The sequence below is a fragment of the Ovis canadensis genome, chromosome 21, assembly GCF_042477335.2.
Source record: "Ovis canadensis isolate MfBH-ARS-UI-01 breed Bighorn chromosome 21, ARS-UI_OviCan_v2, whole genome shotgun sequence".
NCBI lineage: Eukaryota > Metazoa > Chordata > Mammalia > Artiodactyla > Bovidae > Ovis > Ovis canadensis.
The window spans coordinates 32,717,645-32,740,155 of record NC_091265.1 but is presented as its reverse complement, the minus strand read 5'-3'; the positions used below and the strand labels follow the sequence as shown (position 1 = coordinate 32,740,155).

The 22,511-nt window shown below is 47.9% G+C and overlaps 1 protein-coding gene across 4 annotated transcripts in view; it reads right to left on the bottom strand.

Annotated features, from left to right (window-relative positions):
• TENM4 (teneurin transmembrane protein 4) overlaps positions 1 to 22,511 on the bottom strand; it is an 844,684-nt gene that overhangs the window by 492,712 nt on the left and 329,461 nt on the right. Inside the window, exon 1 of one of the 4 annotated variants that reach the window (XM_069564906.1) lies at positions 9,666 to 9,735. The exons of the other annotated variants lie outside the window; for them this stretch is intronic. The gene's annotated coding sequence lies outside the window, so the exon portion shown is untranslated. Of the gene's footprint in view, positions 1 to 9,665; positions 9,736 to 22,511 lie in introns of those variants that run through there. 4 annotated transcript variants of the gene reach the window in all.

Below are 22,511 nucleotides of genomic sequence, written 5' to 3'. Positions count from 1 at the left end.
CACAGCAATAACAGCGGATCTGGGAAAGCAGAGGAGGAAACTCAGTACTTTGAACACTTTTTGCCATGGTGGGCAAGGGCATCTTGTCCAAACACACTCATTGTAAAGACGGATGAGGAAGCTGAGACTTAGAGAAGTCATGTGACAAGTCCAAAGGGAGTCATGTGGTGAGTTCTGGAGGCAGCCCGGGGTAAGATCTCAGCTTTCTTTTCTTCCATTCTGTTTCACTGCTGTTTAAATAAGCCAGACTTTACCTCCAAGTTAAAGTAAAAATAACCTGGGCACGAGGACAAAGTAAAGGAAAGAGACATGAAAAGTTCATGGTATGACACACGTTGTCTTCTTGCAGAATCTAGAGCAGTTTTACTTTCCTGGGTCGTCACTTTGCCCTGGATATCCCTGGGAGAAGCTCCTGACACAGAGGAAGCAGGACCCAGGTGTGGTGAAGGTACCAGGGACTCAGAGATCCCAGCTCAAGCCACTTTGTTTCAGGCACAAAGGACCCTTTGGGGGTGCAGCCCAGCTTTCCCTTGGCTTTCACAGAGTCCGTTTCTCTCTGCCTAGCATCTTACAGCCCACACAGCCAGAAAGCCCTAGAAGTGAAGGTCCTGTGCTTCTGAGCAAGCGGTGCCCAATTAAATCCCCACAATCTGTCTCTGGCCACATGCTGTGCCAGCTGGAGAGGCTGGCTTGGGAAGCCACTGTTTCCTGGATGATGGATCTTGGAGAGGCAGCAGGTGGCAGTGGAAAGAGTTTGGAGTCTGACCATACTAGATAGGAATTCTGGACCCGTGAAGCACACTGGCCGTGTGATCACGGACAAGTTTCCTAACTGCTCCGCGCACCTGTTTCTGCATCTCTGAAATGAGGATAACACCTTCCTTGTCTATAAGTGAAAGTGTAAAAGTATTAGTCACTCAGTCGTGCCTGACTATTTGCCATGCCATGGACTGTAGCCCACCAGCCTCCTCTGTCGTGGGATTCTCTAGGCAAGAATCCTAGAATGGGTTGCCATTTCCTTCTCCAGGGGATCTTCCCAATCCAGGGATCAAATCTGGGTCTTCGACACTAGAGATTCTTTGCCATCTGAGCCGCCAGGGACGCTCTATTTATGAGTGAACATATTCAAAATACTTGGTACATTCTTGCTCTGAGAAACGAGAATATATGAACAGATCAGCGTTTTCAAAAGCTTTCAGCATAGAAGAACCACCTTACTTGCTCTAAAGAAAATCTAAAATAAGACTCACATCTAAAGGAGATAAAGGGTCACTTCTGGGTTGGTGAGGGGTTGGGAGCTCAGGGCCCTGCCTGTTTTGCCTCCTTCCCTCCCACCATGGCCTTGGGGTTCCTCCAGGGAATTTGACTAGTTGGTCACTAGGCTCCTTTTAACCGTAATTAAGTGAAAGAAAGGAAAGAAGAAGAAAACAGAAGGACAGGAGAAAGGAAAAGCACAGTCTTGTCCATTGGTACCTGGGAGGAGATTTATATTTGTTAAGAAGATGAACTCGATCTCTGGTCTTATGGTTCAGCAGAGAAGCCAGACTGGGAACATGTAATTTAAAAATTGGAAGGTGACTGAAAAAGAATTGGGGTGGGGCAGTCTCACTGGGAACACAAAACAGGATTCTGAAGTAGCTCAGCCATCGGGGAAGCTGGGGCCTGGAAGATGGGGAAGATGGCAGCCTGGACTAGCTGATGGGAGGGCAGCGCAAGAGAGAAGGGACTGGACTGTGAGGTTCTGGAGATGGCACTGCTAAGACTTGGTGACCGACTGGACAAGAGGCCATGAAAGTGAGCATGCTCTCAAGGATGACCCCCGGCCTCTGGGCTGTACGTCAGCTGTGATACCGAAACTAGCAGCGTAAAGCACAAGACTCCACCAGCATCTTTGTCCAAACTACCCAGGATCCGGCAAGGACCCCAAGCCCACTGCTCATACAACTGCCCATCCTTCCCTGGGGAGACAAAGGCTGGAGGGACAGTGTCAGCACACCCCACGGAAAGCGCTTAAGATCAGGAGAACGCGACAGGGCTGACAAAACACCTGTAGGCAGAGCTATTCTGGAAAGTACAGCAACTGCTTGCAGTAAATTAATAATAGATGAGCTGAACTCCTTCTGAAATATTTACCCAGCCGGAATGGTTGCAGGCTAATAACCAGGAGTGGAACTCAAGCCTTCCCTCAAACAGCCCCGACTACTGAAAATGAAGAAGCCTCAGCCTGGCCCTCCGTGATGCTCATGGAAAGAGAACAAACGTGCAGGTTGCCTCCCTCAGAAACATAAAGACCGCAGGCTGCTGGGAAATGCTGGGGAAGGGAGCTCGGACAAAGGCCTGGGAGGCAATGATAGAAAGCAGCCAACACAGGAGGACTGCTAGCGGTGATGGCGTGCTTATTGCACATCTGTCTAAAGGCCATGTCTAGAGGAACACAATGAAGCTGAGCACTACTTTTAGGCCCATTTTACAGATTAGGGTGATGATACACAGAAAGGTTCTGTCAGGTTGCCTAAGAGACCAGCGAGGACGTGATGGAGCTGGGACTCGAGGCAGTCTGGCCCCAGAGTATGTGGCCTTAAGCCCCTTTGCCTTCGCTGCCTCCTGTTGCCTTTTCCAAAACAGTCAAGAGAGAGGTGCCAGTGTGAGGAAAGAGACCGTGCATCCAGCTGCCAACACCACATTTGCACAGCCCCAGTGCTGCGTGGACTTTCTGCCTCCAGCATTCACGGAGGAAGCTGAACTCTTTTCACCAAAGCCATTCACTCCTCTCTTTCTCTCTGGCTGTGCTGGGTCTTCATGGCTGGCCACGGGCTCTCCCCAGTTGCAGTGGGGCGGGGGGCTACTCTCTAATTGCGGTACACAAGGCTGCTCATTGTGGAGGCTTCCCTTGTTGTGGAGTACAGGCTCCACGGCATGTGCGTGTCGGTAGCTGTGCTGTGCAGGCTTAGGTGCTCTGTGGCAAGTGGGATCTTGATGCAGTTTCCTGCACTGGCGGGCAGATTCCCAACCACTGGATACCAGGGAAGTCCTCTTTCATTTACTAATTATTTACCCAGCATCTGCTGGGGCCCAGACCCCAGGCTGGGTTCAGATTGGGCCTTCTACAGTGTACCCCATATCTACCTCTTCCAGGGAGCTCTCTGTGTCTGCATCCAGGCACAGCCCATTTCTCCTTCCTCAGAGCTTCCCACCAGCCTTCAGGCCATTTGCTAGGATAGACTTTCACCAAATCAGTTTGGAAACACAGAGGGATTTGAATAGACATGCAAAAAGGAGTTTTGGAGCAAGTAAGTTTGGGAAACATTAGAAGGGCATCCCCCCTGCAGGACTTCTCAGAGCCTTTAGAGTAGCAGAGGCCGTGAAAACCCCCAGAAGTGGGGTCAGGGTGCAGTACTTTCCAGATTGTTCAACATGGAAACCTTTTTTTTTTTTCCCCAAACAACATTTTGCAGGGCTGACGTATCATAAAACACTGTTTGGGATATTCTGCCCTGGAATAATAATACCACATCAAATCTGTGTTTGGGTTTGACCTGTCAAGCCACTGGCAGGAAGGTGAGGCTGGGAACTCTGTCTTTCTCATCGCTCCAGCTTCTGCCATCAGCCAGGCCTGGATCAGAAGCCTGCTCAGAAAAGTTTTTTTTTTCTTTTTGCAAATGGCACAAGCGAATGCTGTGAAACAAAGTTCTGGGACTGCACCAACATTCATACCTGTGTCTGCCTACATCTCTGCGTCCATCTCCAAGGCTACAGGCATGTCTTCCGTGTATGAACCTCAGGCAATGTTTCCTTTTCTCCCCAGACATACCCGGTCAGGGCACAGAGGCCTTCAGCTGGCCCCCGCCCACATCTTCTGAACCCTCATCTTCACTACACATTTCTTCAAGCCTGACTCTATGTAACTTTCCAGAATGCAAGATGGCTTCTCTCACTCAAATGAGGTTCTCATCTGCTGGCCAGCCCTGAGAAATCTTGCCTGGGCAGTTTCCCTTGCTTTGATCCTTAGCTCAAACCTCTTGGCTTCCCTGAAATGATGCCCCCTGTGGCACCCCATCTCCAGGATCCAGCTAGACGCCGGTCCTCGGGAGGCCTGGGCTACACTGTGCCCGTTTCCAGGATCCAGCTAGACGCCGGTCCTCGGGAGGCCTGGGCTACACTGTGCCCGTTTCCAGGATCCAGCTAGACGCCGGTCCTCGGGAGGCCTGGGCTACACTGTGCCCGTTTCCAGGATCCAGCTAGACGCCGGTCCTGGGGAGGCCTGGGTTACACTGTGCCCCTTTCCCTGTTTGGGCGGGGCTGTGTGCTGAGTGAAGATGCCGCAGGTGTTTTGTGCTGAGCATCACAGCCAACACAGTTGGAAAGCCGCTGACGTTACATGACCCTCCTACTGCAGATGGTTCTAGGCCCTGGGCAAGGTTCACCCCGAGCCTTTTAAAACCCGCAGGGCGCTCTCCTCCTCTGTGAAGCCCTGCCTGGAAGGACGCCGGCCCGTCGCAGGAGAGGTCTGCGGAAAGGTCTCACCATTTTGTAACAAGAGCACAGAGCCAGGACTGACTCAGCGCTTTGTTGAATCGTGTTCTCCCTAGGTATTCTCTTCACAGTTGTCTAACTTCCACAGGCGTGAGCTAGCTTTGGCACGGCAGTTGTTTTACACAAATGAAAGCGCCGGTGAGTGCGGTGGTGTTTCCAGGGCTCTGAGGGGGGCAGGAAGGTGTGGGGAGGGCGTGTGGGGTGCTGGAGCTGGGCCCCTGCCTGTCTGTGGTGGGAAAACAGCCGATCCCCTTGGACTGAAGCGCGGGGCTGTCCCCGGAGACTGCGGTGCCAGATGGAGCCAGCGGAACGCGCCATCCCACCGACTGGCAGTGGAGCCGGGAGACGCCGCGTCGGGAGGAGTCCTGGAGTCAGTGCTCTTCCCCTGCTTTCCTCCCAGCTCTCTCTCAATTCCCTCGTCTCTGGGCCTTAGACTCTCCATCTTTAAAAGGAGAGGGTTCTACACCGTCAGCGGCTCTCTGGTTGTCGGTCTCCACTGGAAGGAGTATACTGGACATCTCAGCTCAGCCTGGATGCACATGTAACCTGAGTTTCACTTAGCAGTGCTTGCCCTTACTACCTGCTGTGTTCTCTAGTCCTCTTTATTCATTTGTGATTTACTGGAATTTACACATTCATTTTATAAACTTATTGAAGCACTGTATATATATATATATCACATATATCATATACATATATATACACAATGTATGTATCATAGGTAAAGAGCTGGATAAGCTCTCGCAAATTGAAAACACCCATGTACTCAGCTCTCAGATCAAAAGACAGAGCATTATCAACACCTTGAAAGCCCCCTGTGCCAGGCCCATTTTCTAGCCCTTCCCCCCAAGGATCCTGATTTCTAACAATATAGATTAATTTTGTCTGTTTTTATACTTAAGATGAGGAGAAGGAAATGGCAACCCATTCCCGTCCTCTTGCCTGGAAAATCCCATGGACGGAGGAGCCTGGTAGGGTGCAGTCCATAGGGTCGCACAGAGTCGGACACGACTGAGCGACTTCACTTTCACTTTTCACTTTCATGCATTGGAGAAGGAAATGGCAACCCACTCCAGTGTTCTTGCCTGGAGAATCCCATGGACGGAGGAGCCTTATAGGCTGCAGTCCATAGGGTCGCACAGAGTCGGACACGACTGAAGCGACTTAGCAGCAGCAGCATACTTAAGATGAACGTTGTCACAAAGTTTCTTTGCACCTGGCTTTTTATTTCAACGTTATACTTGTGAGGGCCATTGATACAGCCGGGGACAGTATTCCATTGTGTGGCTGTACCTCCGTTTATCTGTGCTGCTGCTGGTGGTCATGTTTTCGGGTGGACAGGTGTATGCATGTCCCATGTGCGCATCTAAGGACGGAACGGCTAGTTGCATACGCTCTGCATTAGTTGACACTGCCAGGCTGTTTTCCAAAGTCATCAATCTAAGTTACTCTCCAATCAGCCATATATGAGGGTTCTAGTTGCTTCGTGCACACATGCTCAGTTGCTCAGTCGTGTCCGACTCTTTGCGACCCCATGGGCTGCAGCCTGCCAGGCTCCCCTGCCCCTGGAATTTTCCAGGCAAGAATACTAGAGTGGATTGACATTTCCTCCTCCAGGGGCTCTTCTGGACTCGGGGATCAAACTTGTGTCTCCTGCCTTGCAGGCAAATTCTTTACTGCCTAGTTGCTTCACGTCTTTGCCAGTGCTAGATATTGTCTATCTTTTTCATTTTAGCGCTTCTCATGGGTGTAGAGTGGCACTTCATTGCTGGTTTAATCTGTAATTTCCTGATAACAGATAATGCTTTCATATGCTTATTGCCTATTTGGATAACCTCCTTTGTGAAGTGTCTGTTTGAAATATCTTTTGCTTATTTTTCCATTAGGTCGCTTGTCTTTCCCTTCCTTATTTGTTGGAGTTTCCTCTTTTTTTCTACTACACAGCTAACCCTTGAACACCATGGGTTTAGATGGCATAGGTCCACTTAAATACAGATTTTTTTTCCACAGCAAATGCTACAGTGCTATATAGACAATGGTTGGTTGAATCTGCAGATGCAGAGCCTGGAATATTGACAAACCATGTAAATGGAGGGGCCACTCTCTAAATTATACCGGAATTTTCGACTGTGCAGAGAGAGGGTCAGTGCCCCAATCCCTGGATTGTTCCAAGGTCAAATGTCTATACTTTGGATATGAGACCTGTGTTGAATACACATAATGTAAATATCTTCATACACTCTATGGACTACTGGACTACTTTGCTTCACTTTAATGCACGATGATCTTGAACCACCAAATTAAATTCATGACCCACAAATAGGTCACAACCCATAATTTGAAAAACACTGCGATACACGATAATGCAGTTTTCCTTGGATCTAGAAACCCTGGAAGGGACACCTTTGGCCAGTGGCTGCCGCTGCAGTGTTAGCCTGAGGCAGGATCTGGTATGAACAGCCGGCAGGTGTCTGAAGAACAAAGGCCATGCTATCAGCTATCATAATTTCCCAATTTAAACAGCAACCTTGTTCTACACCTTCAATGACAACACAGTTCTCAGTCCTCCTGAATTTAAGAGTCACCAGCCCCACAGCCCAGACTGAGGCAGGGGACTCAGAAGGGTGGTGTGGGAGCACCTCTGGAATGAGCCTTTGCAGAGGGTGGAGAGCGTGCTCACCCACGTGGGCTTTGCATCCACCAAGGTGCCCAGACCCTCAGGGGAGGGTCCGGTGGAATCTGAGATGCCTTTGGAGGTTCCTTTCAGCCAACAGGTCAAGAGGACTTTCCCTAAACTCTGACAAATTCCGATAACCATGCAAGAAGGGCACACACACATTCCGAGTGCCTTCTTCGTGTGAAGGGTGCCTTCTAAGCAGTTCCCTCCCTCAGAGTAGCCCGGCATATACACTCCTTAGGCTCCATGAAGACAGAGGCTGGGACACTCATGGAAAAACGCGGCCAAGGTCACACAGTTACAGAGCAAAGCGGACCAGCTCCACAGCCTGTGTTTTCATTACTATGCCATCCTCTTTGGGCTGCCAGTCACCATGGAGAGTGTTGGCACACCCAAAGGGGCTCTCACACATGCACATGTGCACACACATGTGAGCACACACACAGACATGTGCATGCGTATATACACATGCTGTCCTGCTCAGGAATCTGTGGGCTGGACCCTACTGCTTCATTACATGTGGAGTTTTCCCTATCTCCTGATGTCCAAAGTAGCGAACCATCTCATAATGCACAAATAACAGAAACATATGTAGGTGCGGAGGGTGCTTTAAAGTTTGTATATCTTGTTCACAGCTAATCTCTCATCTCAACCTCATAACCAGCCTTCTGAACTTATAAAAATACATGATGATTGTCCAGCCCCCAGGTCTACTGGGGGGTCCAAGGACCTTCCTTCTGCAGATACCAATCCTAACTATCCATGACTAGGGCTGTGTCAGCTGCCAGAGGTTGGTAGAATTTTGCAGCTCCTCAGATCCTCTCTACAAGTTTCCCATTTAACTGTATATTCCACAGCAACCAATCTTTCCTTGTCTGATTCTGAACAGAGTTTTAATTTCATGAACTTTCCAAAGTTGGGCTTGTGTTTGCAGGAGAGTTTACGGGATGTGACCACTCCTCCCCCATCCCTAATGAGCACGCCCACAGATTCACACTTCTCTCTTGTTAGCGTCTTTGCCACCTGCCGTCTTCTCCTCCAGCTGGAGGTAAGGAACAGCATCACCACTTCTGCGACTACTAGGAGTTTACCGAACACTTCCTACGCACCAGGTACCAGGCACTTTATGTGCATTATCCCAGCACATCTCACACGAATCCTTTGCCATATGTGTTAATAACCTGCCTTCATAAATGAGGAAACAGATGCTCGAGAGAAGTGACAGCGTAGGACCCCATGGTCAGCAAGTGACTGGACTGGGACTGTACCCACATCCCTGCACTGTCTTATAAAATACTTGCTTATCACAGCATTTTCTTACTGATCGCCAAGTCCTGGCCCATTCCAGTGCCTGGGACAGAGAGAAGCCACAGCTTCTTTACTCTGAGTCAGCAAAACTTTCCACGTGGAAGGAGACAGCATCTTAGGACCATCTTGTCCTATCCTCCTATTCAAGGTCAGAGAGATGAAGGGACTTTCTCGAAAGCGTCATCACAGCAGAACTGGGCCTGGAACCCAGGTGTGGTTCCTCGAGTGTATCTTCCTCTGATTCTCACGGATCTCATGGAATAAAAGACGCTGGTGGAGCACTGTCTGTATTCCAGGCCATCGGCCCCCAACTTTTTGGCAGCAAGGACCAATTTTGTGGATGACAAATTTCCACAGACTGGGGATGAGGGGGTGGTTTTAGGATGATTCCGGTGCATAACATTTATTGAACACTTTATTTCTAATCTAATGCCACCACTGATCCAACAGAAGGAACCAGTCCACAGCCCAGAGGTGAGGACCCCTGTTCTAGGCGACCCTTCTTTTCAAGGAGGCATTAACAGTGTTGGAAAGAAGGTGACCAGGGAAGAAACTGCTCTTAAAACCAAATTATAAGGCATTATTGGAGGGACAAAGAATACGGAAAGATCTCAAGGAAGGGTATGATTTTTGTCCTCATCCATTGTTAGGGCTGTCTGGTGAAAAACAGGCTTGGCAAGATGTGAGGAGCAGTGGATATAGTGGATACCGAAGCCAGATTTTTTTGAGTAAAAATTCCAAATGGGGGAGATAACCACTTCCTCAATAGTCCCTGGAGCTTTCTAAGCATAGCATAAGATTTCTAAGCAAATCTATCTATCTATCTATCTATATTTGTCCATCCATCCATCCATCCATCTCTCTCTCTCTCTATCTTATCTATCAAAGGTCCACACCTCTAAGACCCTTTCATCTCTAAAATTTCTCAAGCCTTTTAAATGTACTAAAATCGTACAGGGAAGCCATACAGTAATACTGTACTCCCTGCTCATTGTTTTTAGGTTAAAAAAAAAAATCTCTTATAATATAAATGGGTATAAAGTCTACCTATTAACACATATTTAAGGAGTAGAGTAAAAAAGCACCCATATCATTAACTTAAATCATGAATACTCTCTGAAGTGTAAAAAAAAAACAATCAACTCACTTTTCTTTAAATCTTCTTAAAAGGGTCTAAGAATAGTCCTTCAAATAATCCTTGAAGTATGCAATTTTAATTTGGACACATGGTAATTTCAGTCTACCTGTTGAAAGAGACAAGAGAGAAATCAGTCATTTCTGACAAGGCTGCTGTTCTGACAGGCAGCAGCTGAGGTTCAGGCAGCTGGGGACAGGGGGACGGGGAGGGGGTCCGGGGTGGGCAGCAGCAGCAGCTTTGGCCCAGGCTGAAGACTGGGTTTGAACACTCAGAGGAAAATTGACTAAGACAGGGATTCCAGTGCCTGGCACATAGCAAACACTCAATAAATATTGAATCAATGCATGAAGAAAAGGATGGATGAATAAGTGAGCAGGACTGATCGTCAACCTGTGGATACAGGGAGCGACCCTATAGGCTCAGGTCTCGGACTCTTAGGGAGAAAACTAATTTCCAGGCACTGGGCATACTGGGGAGAATGACGCAGAGCAAGGCTCATGCTCTAGTGGAGAGAGTGGGGGTTTAGAAGCAGCCGTATGTGTGTTTGAATCCAGGCTCTACCACCTGTAACTGCACAATCCTGGGCTATCTTATTTTTTGATGTTTACTGCATGCATGCCTGTGTGCTAAGCCGTTTCAGTCATGTCTGAGTCTTTGCAACCCTATGGACTGTAGCCCGCCGGGCTCCTCTGTCCATCAGGATTCTCTAGTCAAGAATGCTGGAGTGGGTTGCCATGGCCTCCTCCAGGGGATCTTCCAGACCCAGGGATCGAATCAGCATCTCTTACACTGGCAGGTGGGTTCTTTACCACTAGTGCCACCTGGGGAGTCCATTTATGTTAACTACTGTTATGAAATTGGATCCTTAGTCCATTTTTCAATTTTTCAGTGCTTCTTCTTTCTGAATACAAGCATTTAAGTTCATACATTTACCTTTAAGTACTGTCTTAGCTATAATTCCACTTAAAATATTTTTTTCTTTTGTATTGGGGTATAGCCGATTAACAATATTGTTTGTGGTAGTTTCGGAGAACAGGGAAGGGACTCAGCCATACGTATACACATATTCACTCTCCCACAACTCCACTCCCATGCAAGCTGCCATGTAACACTAAGCAGAGCTTCATGTGCCATATAGTAGGTCCTGTACAGTTGGCTCAGAGACATTACTTTGCCGACTAAGGTCTGTCTAGTCAAGGCTATGGTTTTTCCATTGGTCATGTATGGATGTGAGAGTTGGACTGTGAAGAAAGCTGAGCGCTGAAGAATTGATGCTTTTGAACTGTGGTGTTGGAGAAGACTCTTGAGAGTCCCTTGGGCTGCAAGGAGATCCAACCAGTCCATCCTAAAGGAAATCAGTCCTGAATATTCATTGGAAAGACTGATGCTGAAGCTGAAGCTCCAATACTTTGGCCACCTCATGTGAAGAGTTGACTCATTGGAAAAGACCCTGATGCTGGGAGGGATTGGGGGCAGGAGGAGAAGGGGACGGCAGAGGATGAGATGGCTGGATGGCATCACCGACTTGATGGACATGAGTTTGGGTAAACTCTGGGAGTTGGTGATGGACAGGAAGACCTGGCGTGCTGCGATTCAGGGGTCGCAAAGAGTTGGACACAACTGAGTGACTGAAATGAACTGATACAGTTGGCTATCCATTTTAAATATAGCAGTGTGTACATGTTATATCTGATATTTCTCTTATCATTTATAAGTATTTTACAATTCATATTATCATTTCTTGTTTGACTTATGAGTTAGTTAGAAGTGTTTTTGTGAATCTCTCTCAATGCATTTTTTTCCCCCAAACTATTTATCCCCTGCCCAAAGCATCTTTTAAAACTCATCTTTCTGTTATTGATTTCTAGCTTAATTGTCCTGTGGTGGGGGAATGTGGTTTGCAGGATACTGATTCCTTGAAATTTACTGAGATGCATTTTATAGCCCAAGATGTAGTCAGTTGTTGTGAATGTTCCATGTGTGCTTAGAAAGAAAGTGTATTTTCTAGTTATTAGGTGCAATCTCAGGCTAGTTTTTTAAAAACCTCCCCTGCCTCTCCCATTTCCTTATCTGTAAAAAGGTACCTGAGCAATACACATTAGTTCCCTCCTGCCATTTAGAATTATGCTTCCTGACGAAGAGGTTATGCAGATAGAGAGAGTACAAAGTAAAGAGAGCCAGATGCACTGTTTCTAGCTTATCATAATATTAATAAGAATAGCCTAGATTTATCAAGCATTTGAAATATTCCAAATGATGAGCACACCTACCATGTGATTTCTTACTCTCCATAAGCCTGTGGGTTGCTGCCCAGGCGGGTGGAGGTAAGGACCCACGCGAAGCAGGGACACACCCACTAGCAGGCATGGCCGTTCACTCAGCCCTCCACGCCAGAACCACAGGGCCCTTCGCTGACTCCCCTTCGGCTCACTCCTTATATTCTCTCGGTTCGATCTACTTGCTGACTCTCAAATCTATCTCCTTCTCAATGCCAACATCATTTCTTATCTGCTTTATTTAAACAGACCATTGAATTCCTACTGTTCTTAGAATGTGATTATAAGAAATAAACCCAGGCGAAATCTCGGTAGGCACAGCTCCGCAGTGGGGCTGGGGTAAGTGCTGTCGGATGGGTACCAGAGCATCAGAGTTGGGAACGGGGCAGTGATGTTACATTGATCAAACAGAGGCATGGGTTTAGAAAGACAAACAACTGAGTTCAAATGGTCTTCCTCTAACTCAGCCCTGCCAGTGACCTTGCTTCCATCCCACTCCAAGTTCTTCCTCTCCTTTGAGAGAATTCCTGAAAGAGTCATCTAAACTACTTCCCCCACACCCACACCCCCCACAAATTACTGCGGTGGGGCTCCACCTCCAGAGAGTTCTTTTTAAAATCATAATCATGTTGCCACTGCAAATTCCAAAGGCTTCTCAGTCTGCAGGGGCCTCCCCGGGTCACCCTCCAGCAGTGTCACCAGCTCCTCTGGAAACCCTTCTGCCTTGGCATCTACAACACCAATCTGTTCTGATTCTCCTTTACCTGCAAGGATGTTTCCTGCTTCTTGCTAGTTCTTTTTCCTTTGTCTCATCCTTATATGTGAAAGAGTAAAGAGCCCCCTCTTTCTTCAATTCTGTGGCTTCAATTGGCATTTTCATAACTTATTTGTTGATGCAAAACTGGTATATAACATTATTAGTTTCATAATTTAATTAGAATTGTTTCAATAAAATAAGAAGCATAAACTGCTATTTATTAAGTGCACACTAAGTGTATGCCAGTCACTGTGCTAAACAGTATTTCACTTAATCGTCACAATAGCCATGTGGGGGGCATAGCTTTTGTTAATACTACCCACCACCCCACCACCCCCGCCTTTTTTTTTTTTTTCAATGGATGAGAAAGGAGAAGCTAAGAAAAGAAATATAATTTGCCCAAGATCGCTCAGCTACTATGCGGCGGAGCTGGGATTCAAAACACCATCTGTCTAATTCAAAGCTTGTGCTCAGTTACTACATTTACGCATCCTCCCCCCCTAAGCCCTGGAACTCACCATTCTCCCACAGTGTCATGCACTTCATGCTTCCATTTTGCTGCTCTTGGAATGGAAGCCCTTTATCTGCACTGTGAGCCGAGAAAAGTCTATCCATCGTTCAAGGCTCAGCTCCACGGCCCTCTTCCCATAACGTTTCCCACAAGCCCAGCCAGTTTAATTGTTTCCGTCTCCTTCCTGTGGCAGCTCTATAATGATACCAAACCATCCATTCATCCATCTGACCACGTATCCATCTATCCACCCAAGAATCACACAAATATGGTAGAAGATTGTTTACCCAGAAGCATCCAAACAAAGAATGTTTTATGCTCAGCCTTTGAGAAAAAAAAAAAAAACATATCATACTTTGGTCAAAATTGAAGAAAATATGCTGGAGGTCATGGTGTCTAGGGAAGAAACGTGCTCTGCTAGATATCTGGGAATGCTGACTGGTCAGGGACTGCCATCCCTGTGATCTGGTCAGGGTGGTTTCCAAGGTTACCAAGGTCTGTGTAATTTCCCTTACCCAGTCCCTATATTTCTAAATCCTATTGATACACCAAGCCCAGCTCAAATGCCCCTTCATCCTCCAAGCCTTCCCTGATTCTCCTCTCCCATCAGGCACGAACACACCAGGATCTGCACACCACAGTGAGTCTGTGACATTGCTGATGACACTCGGCACTTTTACCATCCGTGGCTAATACTGCAGTTCAAAAAGCACTGCAACATATTCATTTCCTGCTTTACCTTCCCTGCTGGTCTCCTTGGAGCTCGGCATTGCACCCTCTTCACCTTCACGATGTTTTCAGAACCAAGTCCAGTGCCTGGCGCACAGACACTCAAGTGTGACTGCCCAGCTGACACTGGTGACCCTGGCCTTGAATGGAGAAGGCCATTCAACAGCCGCTCAAAGGCAAGCACCTAGCTGCGGACACAGCTGGTGTAAAGCGCACATAACATCCTATACAAAATCCTTCTGCCTTTTTCCACCTGACTACCCCCCCAAAAAAAGGATCAGGAAAGGGGAACCATGCATCCACTTAACCTGAGGTTTCTGAGGCCTGAGTCTCACAGTTCACATGTTGGGGTGATGGCTCCTGATATTCTCCAGGATGACCTAGGCAGGGAAAGATGACGCCTGAACACATTCTAGTTTACAGTCAGGAAATGAGAATTAGACCTTAGAGACAGACAGTGCTTTAGTATCAACCATGACAGTCACCTGCTTTACCGAGGAGGGCAAGGGAGGTTCAACGACTCCATCCAAGTCACGGGACAGAAAGGACCGTGCAGACAGATTTTCCCTGTCCCTCCTAGACTTGCAAATGAAGCCTCTAGGAAACCGAGTGCTCTCTGCAAGGCTAAAAATAAACTCCCCGAAACTTCATCTAGCTCTATCACGGCTGCAATTTACAGCGTCTCGAGCTTCAGCGTGGTGTAATTAGCAAATGGATTATAATAATTTATTTCTGGTTTGAAAGCTCGAATGAGCACGACCTTCCAGCAGAATGGGAAAATTAAGAGGCTGGGAGCCAGCCACACTCCTCCAGCCCCTTCCGATGCCACAATTTTGATGCTGGCCAGCATCCATCTACCGATGTCTGATGGATGTGCCACAGAGAGGGGAGTGTAACTCTGGCCTCCAGGCTGCCTGGGAAGCAAGACTTCTAGAATACAGCATCCCCCCACCCCCCACCCCATGAAGGATCCATGCTCATTTTTGCAGGGGCCGGGATGGTGTTCTAACCATCCTTCCAATGAGCAAGAACACCCAAGGGCAGGGAACATCTGCTGTGATGTCTCTGAAGCCTGGACCAAGGAAAGGCCAAGAAAAGGCTGGGCCGGGGTCAGAGAGGAACTGTGTTTGGGTTTTGTTGTATGTGTGCCATAAGTGACAACCATGTCAAGTCTCTTTTACAAAATGCTGACAGATACGTATCTTCCTCACAAGATTATCATGGTGATTAAATGAGAAAAATGTATCCAAAGGGTTTTGTGAGTGAATGCTAGTGATTCTTCTCGAGTGAAGACATTCCCAAAGTAGCTCTCTCTGATGAGGGATGCTCCTGTCCACAGCGCTAGAGTATGCTGTGGTGAGGTGCCAGGGCTGGGGCACCGGAAAAGCCGGAAAGTTGTCTTCTTGAGTTTCCTTCTGCAGAATCCAGGCAGAGGCTGATCCATTTACCTCTCACAGTATCTTCCTGGCGGAACACTGTGATGCTGGGAAACAGGGATCCTGCTGCGGGCTAGGAATGTGAACAACTTTCTCCTTTCTCATGCACTGTGCCAAACACCGCCAAAACACACACTGACACAGAAGGTGAGGATGGTGGCCAGGCGGTGTGCAAAACCAAAGTGATGCTTGCACCCTCTTTGTTAGAGGCAGGGGAATCAGCATTCACTGAGCAGTGACCAAGTGCCAGGCACAGCATTGGACAGCTTTGCTTCTGCAGGGACGCAAAACTTGCTCTCTCTTCTCCCTCCCCCAGTGTCTCTTTAGTACGATGATTATTTTGAACTGAAAACAATCGAGGCTCAAAAAGACTCAGGAAGAAACTTTGACCTTCCCCCTAGTTGCTTAGAAAATTTAGATAGAGGGCCTGTTCCCCAAATAAAGCTATCACCAGAGATACTGATGCCAAAATCTTGGCTCTCTGTGCACTAATGCTAAAAGGAAACACAGGGTTTGGGAGGCACAAGAAAAAGGAGCTTTATTCTTTGCCAGGCAAAGAGGGAACATAGTAGGCTACAGTCTTAAGAACTGTGTCCCACTCCCTGGGGAATAGGGAAAGGTTTTATATCCTAATGAAGGTCTTGTGTTTTATTTTTCTTGTGCAAAACTTCAAAATGGCCACAGTTGGCATCAGGCAACTTGGCAACTGGGATTGGTCTTTTCTGAAGTTTATCTGGCCTGTGACCTTCTTTCTGATATGCAGAATGCTATGAGGGTGTGTAGGGAGAAAAGAATGCCAGGTGCAGAGTGTAATTCATATGGAGTCAGGGAGTAATTAGCTTTGTGAAGGACAAGTCCAGCTACAAGTGTTTGTTGGTAGTAACAGCAGAAGAATAACAGAGATTGCTTAACTCTTGCAGGTCTGTTTATGCTGTTTCCCCAGTCAGTTCATTGTTTCCTTATTTTTCTTTTCTATCAGAAAAGTCATTTCTATTTAAGAAAAGTCTCATTTCCGTGTTTTGCTGCAACAAGAATGTGGACTGGGAATGGTGGGAGGAAGAGGACCTGTGGATAAGAGGCCACACTCTGTCCCACTGTCTCTGCATGGCCCAGCAAACATTTATTTACCAAATATTTTCTCTTTCTTCTCCATTTGCCTTCCTTCCCTGAAGTCTGAAATCACTATCCCCAATATTCTCTTGCAACTTTAGCTGAAGATGGTATTTAAGGTGGAGGTTTCAGCCATTTTGGTGAGTTAGTTTTCCTGCGTGAGTTAATTTTCTTTCTCTCCCATGAATATAGTAATTACACATTCCATTTTCTCCTGTTTATCTGTCTTACGTCAATTCAGTTCTCAGACCAGCCAGAAGAACCTGGCTAGAAGGGAAGAGGAAACTCTCTTCTTCCCCGACACTTCCCAGCTCCACCCACAGCCTGCGAGGGGACTCCGGGCCATAGGGTCACAGGGCACCGAGGCTGTCACCGTGTACGGCCTGCAAAGCCTCCTCTCCCATCCGCCTCCCCAACTGGCCCCTGAGCAGGAAGACCAGGACCCTCATTCTCACGCTCTCAGTTCTTAGGGATCATTTCAGGGGAACTTCAGTGTTCTGATCACTTAGGTTGGGATTTCACCCACACTTGCCCACTTCACCAGACTGCTTTCAGACCAAAAAGGGTGAGTGTGAAAAACTTTGGAAACACTTTGGAAACTAAGCCAAACATGGAGTGACCTGTTGTTCTCATTCAGACCCTCGAACGCATCCTAGTTTAAATTGTTTTTGTTCCCAAGTCACAGAAAGATACACTGATTCTATCTTCCTGTCTGTCCCCTTGTTCCCTTGGCTCTGTGCAAGCCAGCCATCTTGCAGGCCATTATACTCAGGCAGCAATTCTGTTTCCCCTTCCAGGAGTTGTCTTTACCATTTCGGTCTCAGCTTAGACTGGGAATCACTTCCGGGGGCAGGTTTTCTTCTGTAGGGCACTTGTACTTCTTTGACTGACAGCTGATGAACGTCTGCCTCTCCAATTAGAGGGGGGCAGGGCCCACTTTTGTCTCGTCACCAGGATGTCCGTGGTGCTGGGCGGGGGGTGGTGGGGGGCCAGGCCCACAGTAGCCTCTCAATTAGCGTGTCTGTTTTGTTTGTGGCACATCGTCAGGTCAGTGCTCAACCAACACTTGTTGGAGGAATGTGAGCTTAAAGGTTGCTTACACAGGATGTGCAACAGGGGGTGAAAACCATGATGCTGGAGCCAGAACACCCAGTGTGACTTGGCTTCTCCACTCAGAAGTGTGTTACTCTGGGAAGTGACTTCACATCTGTGGGCCTCATTTACAGTTTCCTCATTTACTCAGAAAAAAAGGAATCATAGCGATGCCTACCTCTGAGAGTGGTTGTGAGGATTAAATAATATATTCTAAGTTCATGAGCAAGGTCAGGCATGGGGTTGGCACTATGTAAGTGAGGCTTGGACTGCGAGGAGATCCAACCAGTCCATCCTAAAGGAGATCAGTCCTGAGTGTTCATTGGAAGGACTGATGTTGAAGCTGAAACTCCAATACTTTGGCCATCGGATGTGAAGAGCAGACTCATTTGAAAAGATCCTGATGTTGAGAAAGATTGAAGGTGGGAGGAGAAGGGGACGGCAGAGGATGGGATGGTTGGATGGCGTCACTGACTCAATGAACATGAGTTTAAGCAAGCTCCGGGAGCTGGTGACGGACAGGGAGGCCGGGCGTGCTGCAGTCCATGGGGTCGCAAAGAGTCAGACACAGCTGAGCGACTGAACTGAACTGAACTGAAGTGAGGCTATTCTTCTTATCAAGACCACTCCTCATCTTTCTCCCCTGACCCAGCTCACATCCTTCTTCTCTGAAGCTGGTCCAGCTGGGTCCTTCTGCTCCTTCTCCTAGCTCCCAGGGCCTTTTCTCTGCACTGAGGACCCTTCCATGCACTGTTATCCCAGAGAGTAACCTGACTCTCCCAAGACCACAGCAGCTGGGAGAAAGGCCTAGAAGGGCGAACCAAGGAGGACGCTAAAGAGGGAGAGAGTCTGCTGGAGGGTATAGGTGAAAAAGTTGTGGACCTCTGGAAGGAGTGGGAGCTGTTTGTGGCAGCTACTTGTGTCTGCTTGGAGATTCTGCGTCAAAATTCATTTCAAGGGGCAAAGTTTCCCGCCCTGAGTGCCTGCTTCCTGGGCTAAAAAATGCCCTTTTTTGGAGGGAAATAAATGGTTAGCCATTAAGATGTAAAATGCAGCTGTCACAGTCCATAAAACAACAGACAGGTTAATATGGGTGCTTAAGAATGCTATTTCCTCATATTAACCTCAGCAAGAGCAACCTAACCAGACTGATTCTGGAGCACTTTGGAAACCTGCTGATTATGCCTAATATCTATCTGATGTGTAAGTAACAGTGGGTGTTTGTTTCCAAAAGAAGTTGCCTATTTCCTCTCTCTCTCCTTCCGCCCTTCTCCCCTTCCTCCTTCCTATCTAAGACCATCCCGGCCTTAGTTTTCTTCCTGGGACAAGAGCATGCATATGTGTGCCTGGGGGCCCTTCTGGGTTTCTGAACTTGCCTCCTGATGGGGCTTAATGACTCACATCTCTGCTTCCCATCCACCACCTCCTGCTCCTCCCAGCCATTCCACTCGACCCACACGGTGTTGACCAGGGGACTAATTCAACTTCAAAAATGTTCATATTTTAAAAACGGTTTTAAGCTATCGCTCACAAAGAGGTGAGATTCAGTTCCAAGAAAAGCGCAAACTGCTGTGACTCGTGGCACATACCTGTGCAGAAGAAAGGCCAGCCAAGGGTGTTCAGTCAACGCACAGGCTCTGGGGCAACGGGGCTTCAGCTCTGGCTGTTGGCCGGAAGCTTGGGGAAGTGACTTTAGAGTCTGCCCTGCATTGCTGTACCTGTAGCAGAAGCCAGTACCCCAGCCCCATTCTCAAAGTCCGATGTATAAGGGCTTCTTCCCCAGCTGCTTGTCAGTGTAGACAGCTCAGACCTCCCTTCCAGCTATTGTTCCTACTGTGCATAACAGATAGTCCTCAGGAAATTCTGGGGAGGGGAGAGGTGAGGAGGGGGATTTCGGCATCGTCAAAAATTACCAACAGATGGAACTTCCTTGGTGGTCCAGTGGTTAAGACTCTGAGCTCCCGGTGCAGGGGGTCCGGGTTTGATCCCTGGTTAGGGAACTAGATCCCACATGCTGAAACTCAGAGGCCGCATGATGCAACCAAGACCTGGTGCAACCAAATAAATATTTTTTAAAAACTGACCAGCAGATCCTCAAATGGGCAAGGCTCTCTCAGGGCTCAGCACTCTGTACACGCCGTTTCCTTCGTCTCCATCACCTCTTCCTCCCCTAAGTCCTTCTTGTCCTTGAACACCGAGCTGAAGTTCATCTCCTCTGGAAGCCTTTGATACACTGTCTAGATCAGGTGCCCACCTTTTGAGCTTCCACATCCCCTGGGCTTCCCTTGCTGGTGCAGTTTTCACCCTGGCGACATTATCTGCTTATTTGACTGTCTCCAATGAATATCTCCAGTGAATGCTTACAGGCAAAGGAGTTTTTGGCTACAAAAAAGTAACAATCAATATATTGTTTAATCTATGCATTAAATTTGTGCCTTGCTCCAGGAAGAATTTAAGATAGCACAAAAATGAAAAATACCCCTGGGAAGCTTTGAGTAGAACAGCAGAGACATAAGCATAAAAAAAAATATGACAGGAGCTGAGATGATGTGATGTGGGTGGAGGCCTGGTGTGGGTTTGGGGAATTCTTCCCTCTGGTCTAGCCCAGGGTATAGCACAGAACCTGACTTGTGCGGATGCTCAGTATTTGTGGGGTGAATGAGACGAATTGGGGGGGAGGACCTGAAGGGGCCTTAGAGATCTCTCATGTCGATGAGAAAGACTGAGATCAGAGAGGAGAGGAGACGGGGAGGCCTCCTGGTTCTTGGCATCACAGGAAACAATCCGGGCCTCTAGAACTTTGGTAATTCTAGATCCCATCGGAAGCGGAAAACGCAGAAGGCCAAGCCACTTTCCTTTCCTGGGCCTCAGTTTTCTCACCCACAGAAGCAGATGCTTAGAGGTCATTCTTGAAGTCTCTTCCAGTTTGTAAACCCCACTGAGACTGCGGTTACCAAAAAAAAGAAAAGAAAGAAGCTGAGGAGTAACGAGGTCAATGTTCATGTGATGTCATCCGATCTGTCTTATCCTGATACAAATTCAAGAACCTACTCACTCTTCATTCATTTATTCAAAACAAATATACTAAATGTCAGCTGTGTGCCAGGTGCTGACCTGGGCTCAACCACAGGGCACCCAGGGACCAACGCCTTCCCCTGGACCTGCTCCCTTGTACAGGTCTCTGAAGTCCTGGGCTGCCCTCCAAGGATCTGCTCTACAACTCGGAGTGAACCTCTCTCTCTTCCTTTCTCCTCCCTGCTCTGTGTCTCCTTCTTTTATACTTCATTCATACATTCCACAAATGCTCACGAAGCACCTCACCGAGGATCTGCCTTGTGACCTCGGCAGGCCCCTTTCCTGGTGCTGAGCCAGGCAGTTTTCAGAGCTGAGGATGTCACCAACATTCACTATGCTCCCGACCCGCGATTCAGTTCAGGCTGCATGTCTGCCTGGACTCTCTCAGTCTTCTCACCCCCTTCCGAAGTCTAGTCCTCACGCCCCCTATCCTGTGACACCTTCTCTGACCTCCTTCTGCTGGGGTCACACAGCCTCTCCTTTCCACAATGATTCCCCCATCTCGCATAGGTGGGTTTGTCTGGCGGCCCTGCTGCTCTGTCCCGGGACAGTACTTTCACCATCCTATCCACAGCCGTGTTGACCCAGCAAGTGCTGGAGAGGGCCTGGTGAAATGAACTGCCATCAAAACTCCTCAACCAGCACATTCTAACTCACCCAGGCTCGGAGAAAAGGCAGAAAGGGTCTCACCATCTGTCCTACCAGCAAACCGAACACCATCATGCTCTGCAGCTTCCCTCTGCTTCCAGAGGCTGTTCTCAGCTCACATGGGACCCGGGGACTCTGCTCCCAGCACCCGGGCAGTCTACACCGTATCCTCTGATGCCCTGTCTCATCTCTTCTTAAGATGTCCTGTGAACTTGCTGGGAAATGTGCATGCATTCACGATCCAAAGAAAATCTACCTTTAACATATTTTTGCAAATAAAAAATCCCTCTAGAAGCTTCCTGGCTGCACTTGAATTTTGCTAAGGTTCTTTAAGAAAGAGGGGATTATTTTCCCTTCCAAAGTATTAATACAGTCACACCAGCTAAAGCATAGTGGGGCTACAGATACCCCCTTGGTACAAGGCACCAGGGTTGGAACCTGGGCTCTGCCATGCTGCCCCTGACGTTGGGCCTCCAGCTAGACTAGACTCCTGTCTTGCCCCACATTTCCAGTCTTGCTGCCCAGAGAAAGAAGAGTAATCTAACTGCTGGCTCACTCAAGCATAGACTCAATCACTTACTCTATCACATATCATCTCTTTCCTTAATTACTCATTATAATGATTCACTCATTCACTCTATTTCCTCCAGCGTACACTTATTCATTCACTCAAAATTAGACACACTCATTCACTCATTGGTTCACTGCTCATTAATTTCTTCACTTATTTACTCATCTTCTCATTCATTCATTTACTAACTTATTGGTTTCTTCATTTGCTCCTCATTAACTCACTCATTTGCCCACGCTTTCATTCACTTTTTCCTTCACGCACTCACTGCCTCTTTCCATGCGGTCACTCCCTTGGGCCCTCACTCACCTCCGACACTTATTACTCCCTATTTCCCAGCACAGCACCCTTCCAGGAAGGCCAGCCTCCATCATGGCGGGGTCCATCAGTCCTCACTCCCAGAACATCGCTTCCCTTTACCATCCAGCTTGCTGAACTGTGCAGGCGTGTGTCCTGGTGTGCAGAGACTATGCTTGCCACTCAGGAACAGATGTTCTTGGAACGACTGTTTTGACTTTCACCCTCTAATGCCAGAAAATTCTCCAAGCTCATCCAGTACGCAGGAAGGCATCTGCTCAGCATGGGCAGGGCCTGCAGCGCCCAGGGTTCAGAGTCTAGGACATGGGAGATTGCTGGCGGTCAGAGACACA